Here is a 12,487-nt window from a genome sequence, read left to right on the forward strand (position 1 = left end):
GCCTTAATTTGCTCTGCAAAATCATAATCAGTGTCTAAACTGTATGAATGTACAGCTAAATTATATTTTATGGCATATATAAAATAAAATAAAATATTGGCTGATATATCTGTCCGATCTGCTGATATAAGGGTCACATGGTGTTGAAAGGGAAAATTCTGTATCAGCAGTGACGTCTGTCGAAAACTCGACTTATATATGAGTCAGGCCGATTATCAGCTATATTTTTGGCAGGGAAAATTCTGTATTGAGTATATGAAAATTCAGGAGACAAGGAGACAATTGTAACACAAACAAACAAAATACCATACACTTGAATATTAAAACATGTCAGTATTCTTTAATGGACAAAGTATGTTATTACATCACAGTTTCTAAATTACCTCAGATTTTACTTTGACATTTCTTCACTGATAATCCTTGATTTCGACAGACGCATCTGCCGATACTGGTTTCACCTGTCTCGGGACATCTTCCTGACCTTCCTACGCAACTACTCTGCCACTTTCCTGACTTTCCTATTCCAGTCCCTTACTTCCTACTTTTTGACCCTTCTACTTACCCTGTTCTTATTCCTGTTTTCACCTCTTATACTGTCATCCCCTACCTCCATCTTCTGCTTCACTCAACTTCCTCTCTCTCAACTCAACTGAAAACCACATAAAATAGCATTTCGAGACACATCATAGTATAGAATGTAGAAAAAACGGCCAAAAACATAATATAGCATGTTGAAAAACAACCAAAACACCATACTACAGTAGTGTTGTGGCCACACAAACAAACAATGGCTTGTGGCACGGCCGACATGAAGGACGCCCAACCAGGATCGCGGGGGAAAAAACAATACAAGTTTATTAATAAAACTTAACCAAAAAGCGTAACCAAAGAGGGGTTGAAGATCCCAACCAAAACAAATATAAAATTGGGAATTGCTGGGCCAATGATGCAGTGACCCATCGGAAGCAGCTCACCCCCCCTAAACAAAAGACCTTAGAAAACAATCACCGAAACCAAGGCTGCTGGTGATCTCCAACCCAAACCAAAAAAAACAAACGAAAAAACAAAAACTCAAAATCAGACCATCGCCCCGCTCCACTGGGACAGTGCTGTTGCTGCTGCGGGAACTGCAGTCGGTAGTGTGTAAGAGAAAGAGCTCAGCCTTTCCATTCCCCGCCTTTTATCCCTCCATTGATTACATCCACCTGGAAACCAGAAACAAAAAGGGAGGGGGGGGCAAAAACACATTAGTCAGGGTATGCGCGCCATAGCCCCACGTAACACAACCCTAAAATGTTAATAGCAGGAGTGCAACACGGGCTATGGTGTTTTGGGCCGTTTTTGCAGGTTTCAATGCTATGGTGTGTCTCACCATGCAATTTTAAGCTATTTTGACGTGTTTTCAGCTGTTTTTGGGACGTGTCATTTTTTGACATTTTTGCCATACTATAGCCTTGCTTTTTTGGTCATTTTTTGACGTGCCATATTATGGTGTTTTGGGCCGTTTTTGCACATTTTAATGCTATAGTGTGTCTCAGCGTGCTATTTTATGCTGTTTTGAGGTGTTTTAAGCTGTTTTTGGGACATGTCATTTTTGACATTTTTGCCATACTATAGCCTTGCTTTTTTGGTCATTTTTTCGAGATGCTATATGATCATGTTTTGAGCCGTTTTTGCATGTTTTAATGCTATGGGGTGTCTCAGCACGCTATTTTATGCTGATTTGAAGTGTTTTCAGCTGGTTTTGGGATATGTCATTTGTTGACATTTTTGCCATACTATAGCCTTGCTATTTTGGTCATTTTTTCGACGTGCCATATTATGGTGTTTTTAGCCATAATTGCAGGTTTTAATGCCATGGCGTGTCTCAGCACGTTGTTTTATGCTGTTTTGAGGTGTTTTCAGCTTGTTTTGGGACATGTCATTTGTTGACATTTTTGCCATGCTATAGCCTTGCTTTTTTGGTCATTTTTTCGGGATGCTATATTATCGTGTTTTGAGCCGTTTTTGCAAATTTTAATGCTATGGCGTGTCTCAGCAAGCTATTTCATGCTGATTTGAAGTATTTTCAGCTGGTTTTGGGACATGTCATTTGTTGACATTTTTGCCATACTATAGCCTTGCTTTTTTGGTCATTTTTTCGACGTGCCATATTACAGTGTTTTGGGCCGTTTTTGCAGGTTTTAATGCCATGGTGTGTCTCAGCGCGCTACTTTATGCTGATTTGAAGTGTTTTCAGCTGTTTTTGGGACATGTCATTTTTGACATGTTTGCCATACTATAGCCTTGCTTTTTTGGTCATTTTTCGAGATGCTATATTATAGTGTTTTGGGCCATTTTTGCACGTTTTAATGCTATGGCGTGTCTCAGCAAGCTATTTTATGCTGTTTTGAGGTGTTTTAAGCTGTTTTTGGGACATGTCATTTTTGACATTTTTGCCATACTATAGCCTTGCTTTTTTGGTCATTTTTTCGAGATGCTATATGATCATGTTTTGAGCCGTTTTTGCATGTTTTAATGCTATGGGGTGTCTCAGCACGCTATTTTATGCTGATTTGAAGTGTTTTCAGCTGGTTTTGGGATATGTCATTTGTTGACATTTTTGCCATACTATAGCCTTGCTATTTTGGTCATTTTTTCGACGTGCCATATTATGGTGTTTTTGGCCATAATTGCAGGTTTTAATGCCATGGCGTGTCTCAGCACGTTGTTTTATGCTGTTTTGAGGTGTTTTCAGCTTGTTTTGGGACATGTCATTTGTTGACATTTTTGCCATGCTATAGCCTTGCTTTTTTGGTCATTTTTTCAGGATGCTATATTATCGTGTTTTGAGCCGTTTTTGCAAATTTTAATGCTATGGCGTGTCTCAGCAAGCTATTTCATGCTGATTTGAAGTATTTTCAGCTGGTTTTGGGACATGTCATTTGTTGACATTTTTGCCATACTATAGCCTTGCTATTTTGGTCATTTTTTCGACGTGCCATATTATGGTGTTTTTGGCCATAATTGCAGGTTTTAATGCCATGGCGTGTCTCAGCGCGCTATTTTATGTTGTTTTGAGGTGTTTTCAGCTGTTTTTGGGACATGTCATTTTTGACATGTTTGCCATACTATAGCCTTGCTTTTTTGGTCATTTTTCGAGATGCTATATTATAGTGTTTTGGGCCATTTTTGCACGTTTTAATGCTATGGCGTGTCTCAGCAAGCTATTTTATGCTGATTTGAAGTATTTTCAGCTGGTTTTGGGATAGGTCATTTGTTGACATTTTTGCCATACTATAGCCTTGCTTTTTTGGTCATTTTTTCGACATGCCATATTATGGTGTTTTTGGCCATAATTGCAAGTTTTAATGCCATAGCGTGTCTCAGCGCGCTATTTTATGTTGTTTTGAGGTGTTTTCAGCTGTTTTTGGGACATGTCATTTTTGACATTTTTGCCATACTATAGCCTTGCTTTTTTTGGTCATTTTTTTGAGATGCTATATTACAGTGTTTTGGGCCATTTTTGAACATTTTAATGCTATGGTGTGTCTCAGCATGCAATTTTAAGCTGTTTTGAGGTGTTTTCAGCTGTTTTTGGGACATGTCATTTTTGACATGTTTGCCATACTATAGCCTTGCTTTTATGGTCATTTTTTCGAGATGCTATATTATCGTGTTTTGAGCCATTTTTGCATGTTTTAATGCTATGGCGTGTCTCAGCAAGCTATTTTATGCCGATTTGAAGTGTTTTCAGCTGGTTTTGGGATATGTCCTTTGTTGACATTTTTGCCATACTATAGCCTTGCTTTTTTGGTCATTTTTTCAATGTGCCATATTATGGTGTTTTGGGCCGTTTTTGCAGGTTTTAATGCTATGGTGTGTCTCAGCAAGCTATTTTATGCCGATTTGAAGTGTTTTCAGCTGGTTTTGGGATATGTCCTTTGTTGACATTTTTGCCATACTATAGCCTTGCTTTTTTGGTCATTTTTCGAGATGCTATATTATAGTGTTTTGGGCCATTTTTGCACGTTTTAATGCTATGGCGTGTCTCAGCGCGTTATTTTATGCTGTTTTGAGGTGTTTTCAGCTGTTTTCAGCTTTTGGGACATGTCATTTTTGACATTTTTGCCATACCATAGCCTTGCCTTTTTGGTCATTTTTTCGAGATGCTATATTATCGTGTTTTGAGCCGTTTTTGCATGTTTTAATGCTATGGGATGTCTCAGCAAGCTATTTTATGCTGATTTGACGTGTTTTGTTTTGGGACATGTCATTTGTTGACATTTTTGCCATACTATAGCCTTGCTTTTTTGGTCATTTTTTCGACGTGCCATATTATGGTGTTTTTAGCCATAATGCCATGGCGTGTCTCAGCGCGTTATTTTATGCTGTTTTCAGGTGTTTTCAGCTGTTTTTTGGACATGTCATTTTTGACATTTTTGCCATACTATAGCCTTGCTTTTTTGGTCATTTTTTCGAGATGCTATATTATCGTGTTTTGAGCCGTTTTTGCACGTTTTAATGCTATGGGTTGTCTCAGCAAGCTATTTCATGCTGATTTGAAGTATTTTCAGCTGGTTTTGGGATATGTCATTTGTTGACATTTTTGCCATACTATAGCCTTGCTTTTTTGGTCATTTTTTCGACGTGCCATATTACAGTGTTTTGGGCCGTTTTTGCAGGTTTTAATGCCATGGTGTGTCTCAGCGCGCTACTTTATGCTGATTTGAAGTGTTTTCAGCTGTTTTTGGGACATGTCATTTTTGACATGTTTGCCATACTATAGCCTTGCTTTTATGGTCATTTTTTCGAGATGCTATATTATCATGTTTTGAGCCGTTTTTGCAAATTTTAATGCTATGGCGTGTCTCAGCAAGCTATTTTATGCCGATTTGAAGTGTTTTCAGCTGGTTTTGGGATATGTCATTTGTTGACATTTTTGCCATACTATAGCCTTGCTTTTTTGGTCATTTTTTCAACTTGCCATATTATGGTGTTTTGGGCCGTTCTTGCAGGTTTTAATGCTATGGGGTGTCTCAGCACGCTATTTTATCTTGTTTTGAGGTGTTTTCAGCTGGTTTTGGGATATGTCCTTTGTTGACATTTTTGCCATACTATAGCCTTGCTTTTTTCGTCATTTTTCGAGATGGTATATTATAGTGTTTTGGGCCATTTTTGCACGTTTTAATGCTATGGCGTGTCTCAGCAAGCTATTTTATGCTGATTTGAAGTGTTTTCAGCTGTTTTTGGGATATGTCATTTGTTGACATTTTTGCCATACTATAGCCTTGCTTTTTTGGTCATTTTTTCAACTTGCCATATTATGGTGTTTTGGGCCGTTTTTGCAGGTTTTAATGCTATGGTGTGTCTCAGCACGCTATTTTATGCTGTTTTGAGGTGTTTTCAGCTGTTTTTGGGATATGTCCTTTGTTGACATTTTTGCCATACTATAGCCTCGCTTTTTTGGTCATTTTTTCAACGTGCCATATTATGGTGTTTTGGGCCGTTTTTGCAGGTTTTAATGCTATGGTGTGTCTCAGCAAGCTATTTTATGCTGTTTTGAGGTGTTTGCAGCTGGTTTTGGGATATGTCATTTGTTGACATTTTTGCCATACTATAGCCTTGCTTTTTTGGTCATTTTTCGAGATGCTATATTATAGTGTGTTGGGCCATTTTTGCACGTTTTAATGCTATGGCATGTCTCAGCAAGCTATTTTATACTGATTTGAAGTATTTTCAGCTGTTTTTGGGACATGTCATTTTTTGACATTTTTGCCATACTATAGCCTTGCTTTTTTGGTCATTTTTTTGACGTGCCATATTATGGTGTTTTTAGCCATAATTGCAGGTGTTAATGCCACAGTGTGTCTCAGCACGCTATTTTATGCTGTTTTGAGGTGTTTTCAGCTGTTTTTTGGACATGTCATTTTTGACATTTTTGCCATACTATAGCCTTGCTTTTTTTGGTCATTTTTTTGATATGCTATATTACAGTGTTTTGGGCCGTTTTTGAACATTTTAATGCTATGGTGTGTCTCAGCACGCTATTTTAAGCTGTTTTGAGGTGTTTTCAGCTGTTTTTGGGACATGTCATTTTTGACATTTTTGCCATACTATAGCCTTGCTTTTTTGGTCATTTTTTTGACGTGCCATATTATGGTGTTTTGGGCGGTTTTTGTACATTTTAATGCCATGGCGTGTCTCAGCGTGCTATTTTATGCTGTTTTGAGGTGTTTTCAGCTGTTTTTGGGACATGTCATTTTTGACATTTTTGCCATACTATAGCCTTGCTTTTTTCGTCATTTTTCGAGATGGTATATCATAGTGTTTTGGGCCATTTTTGCACGTTTTAATGCTATGGCGTGTCTCAGCAAGCTATTTCATGCTGATTTGAAGTGTTTTCAGCTGGTTTTGGGACATGTCATTTGTTGACATGTTTGCCATACTATAGCCTTGCTTTTTTGGTCATTTTTCGAGATGCTACATTATGGTGTTTTGAGCTGTTTTGCAGGTTTTAATGCTATGGTGTGTCTCAGCAAGCTATTTTATGCTGATTTGACGTGTTTTCATCTTGTTTTGGGACATGTCATTTGTTGACATTTTTGCCATACTATAGCCTTGCTTTTTTGGTCATTTTTTCGACGTGCCATATTATGGTGTTTTTAGCCATAATTGCAGGTTTTAATGCCATGGCGTGTCTCAGCGTGTTATTTTATGCTGTTTTCAGGTGTTTTCAGCTGTTTTTGGGACATGTCATTTTTGACATTTTTGCCATACTATAGCCTTGCTTTTTTGGTCATTTTTTCGAGATGCTGTATTATCGTGTTTTGAGCCGTTTTTGCACGTTTTAATGCTATGGTGTGTCTCAGCAAGCTATTTTATGCTGATTTGAAGTATTTTCAGGTGGTTTTGGGACATGTCATTTGTTGACATTTTTGCCATACTATAGCCTTGCTATTTTGGTCATTTTTTGAGATGCTACATTATCGTGTTTTTAGCCATAATTGCAGGTTTTAATGCCATGGCGTGTCTCGGCACGTTGTTTTATGCTGTTTTGAGGTGTTTTCAGCTGGTTTTGGGATATGTCATTTGTTGACATTTTTGCCATACTATAGCCTTGCTTTTTTGGTCATTTTTCGTGATGCTATATTATAGTGTTTTAGCCATTTTGCACGTTTTAATGCTATGGCATGTCTCAGCAAGCTATTTTATACTGATTTGAAGTATTTTCAGCTGTTTTTGGGACATGTCATTTTTGACATTTTTGCCATACTATAGCCTTGCTTTTTTTGGTCATTTTTTTGATATGCTATATTACAGTGTTTTGGGCCGTTTTTGAACATTTTAATGCTATGGTGTGTCTCAGCATGCAATTTTAAGCTGTTTTGAGGTGTTTTCAGCTGTTTTTGGGACATGTCATTTTTGAGATTTTTGCCATACTATAGCCTTGCTGTTTTGGTCATTTTTTTGACGTGCCATATTATGGTGTTTTGGGCCTTTTTTTGTACATTTTAATGCCATGGCGTGTCTCAGCACGCTATTTCATGCTGTTTTGAGGTGTTTTCAGCTGTTTTTGGGACATGTCATTTTTGACATTTTTGCCATACTATAGCCTTGCTTTTTTCGTCATTTTTCGAGATGGTATATCATAGTGTTTTGGGCCATTTTTGCACGTTTTAATGCTATGGCGTGTCTCAGCAAGCTATTTCATGCTGATTTGAAGTATTTTCAGCTGGTTTTGGGAAATGTCATTTGTTGACATTTTTGCCATGCTATAGCCTTGCTATTTTGGTCATTTTTTCGACGTGCCATATTATGGTGTTTTTAGCCATAATTGCAGGTTTTAATGCCATGGCGTGTCTCAGCGCGTTATTTTATGCTGTTTTCAGGTGTTTTCAGCTGTTTTTGGGACATGTCATTTTTGACATTTTTGCCATACTATAGCCTTGCTTTTTTGGTCATTTTTTCGGGATGCTATATTATCGTGTTTTGAGCCGTTTTTGCAAATTTTAATGCTATGGCGTGTCTCAGCAAGCTATTTCATGCTGATTTGAAGTATTTTCAGCTGGTTTTGGGAAATGTCATTTGTTGACATTTTTGCCATACTATAGCCTTGCTTTTTTGGTCATTTTTTCGACGTGCCATATTATGGTGTTTTTAGCCATAATTGCAGGTTTTAATGCCATGGCGTGTCTCAGCGTGTTATTTTATGCTGTTTTCAGGTGTTTTCAGCTGTTTTTGGGACATGTCATTTTTGACATTTTTGCCATACTATAGCCTTGCCTTTTTGGTCATTTTTTCGAGATGCTATATTATCGTGTTTTGGGCCGTTCTTGCAGGTTTTAATGCTATGGGGTGTCTCAGCACGCTATTTTATCTTGTTTTGAGGTGTTTTCAGCTGGTTTTGGGATATGTCATTTGTTGACATTTTTGCCATACTATAGCCTTGCTTTTTTGGTCATTTTTTCGAGATGCTACATTATCGTGTTTTGAGCTGTTTTTGCATGTTTTAATGCTATGGGGTGTCTCAGCAAGCTATTTTATGCTGATTTGACGTGTTTTCATCTTGTTTTGGGACATGTCATTTGTTGACATTTTTGCCATACTATAGCCTTGCTTTTTTGGTCATTTTTTCGACGTGCCATATTATGGTGTTTTTAGCCATAATTGCAGGTTTTAATGCCATGGCGTGTCTCAGCGTGTTATTTTATGCTGTTTTCAGGTGTTTTCAGCTGTTTTTGGGACATGTCATTTTTGACATTTTTGCCATACTATAGCCTTGCTTTTTTGGTCATTTTTTCGAGATGCTGTATTATCGTGTTTTGAGCCGTTTTTGCACGTTTTAATGCTATGGGGTGTCTCAGCAAGCTATTTTATCTTGTTTTGAGGTGTTTTCAGCTGGTTTTGGGATATGTCATTTGTTGACATTTTTGCCATACTATAGCCTTGCTTTTTTGGTCATTTTTTCGACGTGCCATATTATGGTGTTTTGGGCCGTTCTTGCAGGTTTTAATGCTATGGGGTGTCTCAGCACGTTGTTTCATGCTGTTTTGAGGTGTTTTCAGCTTGTTTTGGGACATGTCATTTTTTGACATTTTTGCCATACTATAGCCTTGCTTTTTTGGTCATTTTTTCGGGATGCTATATTATCGTGTTTTGAGCCGTTTTTGCAAATTTTAATGCTATGGCGTGTCTCAGCAAGCTATTTCATGCTGATTTGAAGTGTTTTCAGCTGGTTTTGGGACATGTCATTTTTTGACATTTTTGCCATACTATAGCCTTGCTTTTTTGGTCATTTTTTCGACGTGCCATATTATGGTGTTTTTAGCCATAATTGCAGGTTTTAATGCCATGGCGTGTCTCAGCACGTTATTTTATGCTGTTTTCAGGTGTTTTCAGCTGTTTTTGGGACATGTCATTTGTTGACATTTTTGCCATGCTATAGCCTTGCTATTTTGGTCATTTTTTCGGGATGCTATATTATCGTGTTTTGAGCCGTTTTTGCAAATTTTAATGCTATGGCGTGTCTCAGCAAGCTATTTCATGCTGATTTGAAGTATTTTCAGCTGGTTTTGGGAAATGTCATTTGTTGACATTTTTGCCATACTATAGCCTTGCTTTTTTGGTCATTTTTTCGACGTGCCATATTATGGTGTTTTTAGCCATAATTGCAGGTTTTAATGCCATGGCGTGTCTCAGCGTGTTATTTTATGCTGTTTTCAGGTGTTTTCAGCTGTTTTTGGGACATGTCATTTTTGACATTTTTGCCATACTATAGCCTTGCTTTTTTGGTCATTTTTTCGGGATGCTATATTATCGTGTTTTGAGCCGTTTTTGCACGTTTTAATGCTATGGGGTGTCTCAGCAAGCTATTTTATGCTGATTTGAAGTGTTTTCAGCTGGTTTTGGGACATGTCATTTTTTGACATTTTTGCCATACTATAGCCTTGCCTTTTTGGTCATTTTTTCGAGATGCTATATTATCGTGTTTTGGGCCGTTCTTGCAGGTTTTAATGCTATGGGGTGTCTCAGCACGCTATTTTATCTTGTTTTGAGGTGTTTTCAGCTGGTTTTGGGATATGTCATTTTTGAAATTTTTGCCATACTATAGCCTTGCCTTTTTGGTCATTTTTTCGAGATGCTACATTATCGTGTTTTGAGCTGTTTTTGCATGTTTTAATGCTATGGGGTGTCTCGGCAAGCTATTTTATACTGATTTGACGTGTTTTCATCTTGTTTTGGGACATGTCATTTGTTGACATTTTTGCCATACTATAGCCTTGCTTTTTTGGTCATTTTTTCGACGTGCCATATTATGGTGTTTTTAGCCATAATTGCAGGTTTTAATGCCATGGCGTGTCTCAGCGTGTTATTTTATGCTGTTTTGAGGTGTTTTCAGCTGTTTTTGGGACATGTCATTTTTGACATTTTTGCCATACTATAGCCTTGCTTTTTTGGTCATTTTTTCGAGATGCTGTATTATCGTGTTTTGAGCCGTTTTTGCACGTTTTAATGCTATGGGGTGTCTCAGCAAGCTATTTTATCTTGTTTTGAGGTGTTTTCAGCTGGTTTTGGGATATGTCATTTGTTGACATTTTTGCCATACTATAGCCTTGCTTTTTTGGTCATTTTTTCGACGTGCCATATTATGGTGTTTTTAGCCATAATTGCAGGTTTTAATGCCATGGCGTGTCTCAGCACGTTGTTTTATGCTGTTTTGAGGTGTTTTCAGCTTGTTTTGGGACATGTCATTTGTTGACATTTTTGCCATGCTATAGCCTTGCTTTTTTGGTCATTTTTTCGGGATGCTATATTACAGTGTTTTGAGCCGTTTTTGCAAATTTTAATGCTATGGCGTGTCTCAGCAAGCTATTTCATGCTGATTTGAAGTATTTTCAGCTGGTTTTGGGAAATGTCATTTGTTGACATTTTTGCCATACTATAGCCTTGCTTTTTTGGTCATTTTTTCGACGTGCCATATTATGGTGTTTTTAGCCATAATTGCAGGTTTTAATGCCATGGCGTGTCTCAGCGCGTTATTTTATGCTGTTTTCAGGTGTTTTCAGCTGTTTTTGGGACATGTCATTTTTGACATTTTTGCCATACTATAGCCTTGCTTTTTTGGTCATTTTTTCGGGATGCTATATTATCGTGTTTTGAGCCGTTTTTGCAAATTTTAATGCTATGGCGTGTCTCAGCAAGCTATTTCATGCTGATTTGAAGTATTTTCAGCTGGTTTTGGGACATGTCATTTGTTGACATTTTTGCCATACTATAGCCTTGCTTTTTTGGTCATTTTTTCGACGTGCCATATTATGGTGTTTTTAGCCATAATTGCAGGTTTTAATGCCATGGCGTGTCTCAGCGCGTTATTTTATGCTGTTTTCAGGTGTTTTCAGCTGTTTTTGGGACATGTCATTTTTGACATTTTTGCCATACTATAGCCTTGCTTTTTTGGTCATTTTTTCGGGATGCTATATTATCGTGTTTTGAGCCGTTTTTGTACGTTTTAATGCTATGGGGTGTCTCAGCAAGCTATTTTATCTTGTTTTGAGGTGTTTTCAGCTGGTTTTGGGACATGTCATTTTTTGACATTTTTGCCATACTATAGCCTTGCCTTTTTGGTCATTTTTTCGAGATGCTACATTATCGTGTTTTGAGCTGTTTTTGCATGTTTTAATGCTATGGGGTGTCTCAGCAAGCTATTTTATGCTGATTTGACGTGTTTTCATCTTGTTTTGGGACATGTCATTTGTTGACATTTTTGCCATACTATAGCCTTGCTTTTTTGGTCATTTTTTCGACGTGCCATATTATGGTGTTTTTAGCCATAATTGCAGGTTTTAATGCCATGGCGTGTCTCAGCGTGTTATTTTATGCTGTTTTCAGGTGTTTTCAGCTGTTTTTGGGACATGTCATTTTTGACATTTTTGCCATACTATAGCCTTGCTTTTTTGGTCATTTTTTCGAGATGCTGTATTATCGTGTTTTGAGCCGTTTTTGCACGTTTTAATGCTATGGGGTGTCTCAACAAGCTAGTTTATGCCGATTTGAAGTGTTTTCAGCTGGTTTTGGGATATGTCATTTTTTGACATTTTTGCCACACTATAGCCTTGCTTTTTTGGTCATTTTTTTGACGTGCCATATTATGGTGTTTTTGGCCATATTTGTAGGTTTTAATGCCACGGCGTGTCTCAGCACGCTATTTTATGCTGCTTTGAGGTGTTTTCAGCTGTTTTTGGGACATGTCATTTTTTGACATTTTTGCCATACTATAGCCTTGCTGTTTTGGTCATTTTTTTAGATGTGCCATATTATGGTGTTTTTAGCCATAATTGCAGGTGTTAATGCCATGGTGTGTCTCAGCACGCTATTTTATGCTGTTTAGAGGTGTTTTCAGCTGTTTTTGGGACATGTCATTTTTGACATGTTTGCCATACTATAGCCTTGCTTTTATGGTCATTTTTTGAGATGGTATATTATAGTGTTTTGGGCCATTTTTGCA

At 37.5% G+C, this 12,487-nt stretch overlaps 1 protein-coding gene and 1 long non-coding RNA gene across 2 annotated transcripts in view; one reads left to right on the plus strand and one right to left on the minus strand.

Annotated features, from left to right (window-relative positions):
• The window catches only part of LOC121953601 (G patch domain-containing protein 2-like), a 56,519-nt gene that overhangs the window by 41,831 nt on the left and 2,201 nt on the right, over positions 1-12,487 (plus strand).
• Positions 329-12,487, minus strand: part of LOC121954051 (uncharacterized) — a 56,969-nt gene continuing 44,810 nt past the window's right edge. The window contains exon 4 of the long non-coding RNA XR_006106536.2: positions 329-1,205. This is a non-coding gene — a long non-coding RNA (uncharacterized LOC121954051). The remainder of the gene's footprint in view (positions 1,206-12,487) is intronic.

This window comes from Plectropomus leopardus, chromosome 14 (assembly GCF_026936395.1).
Source record: "Plectropomus leopardus strain MGB_pleo_1.0 chromosome 14, ASM2693639v1, whole genome shotgun sequence".
Taxonomy (NCBI): domain Eukaryota; kingdom Metazoa; phylum Chordata; class Actinopteri; order Perciformes; family Serranidae; genus Plectropomus; species Plectropomus leopardus.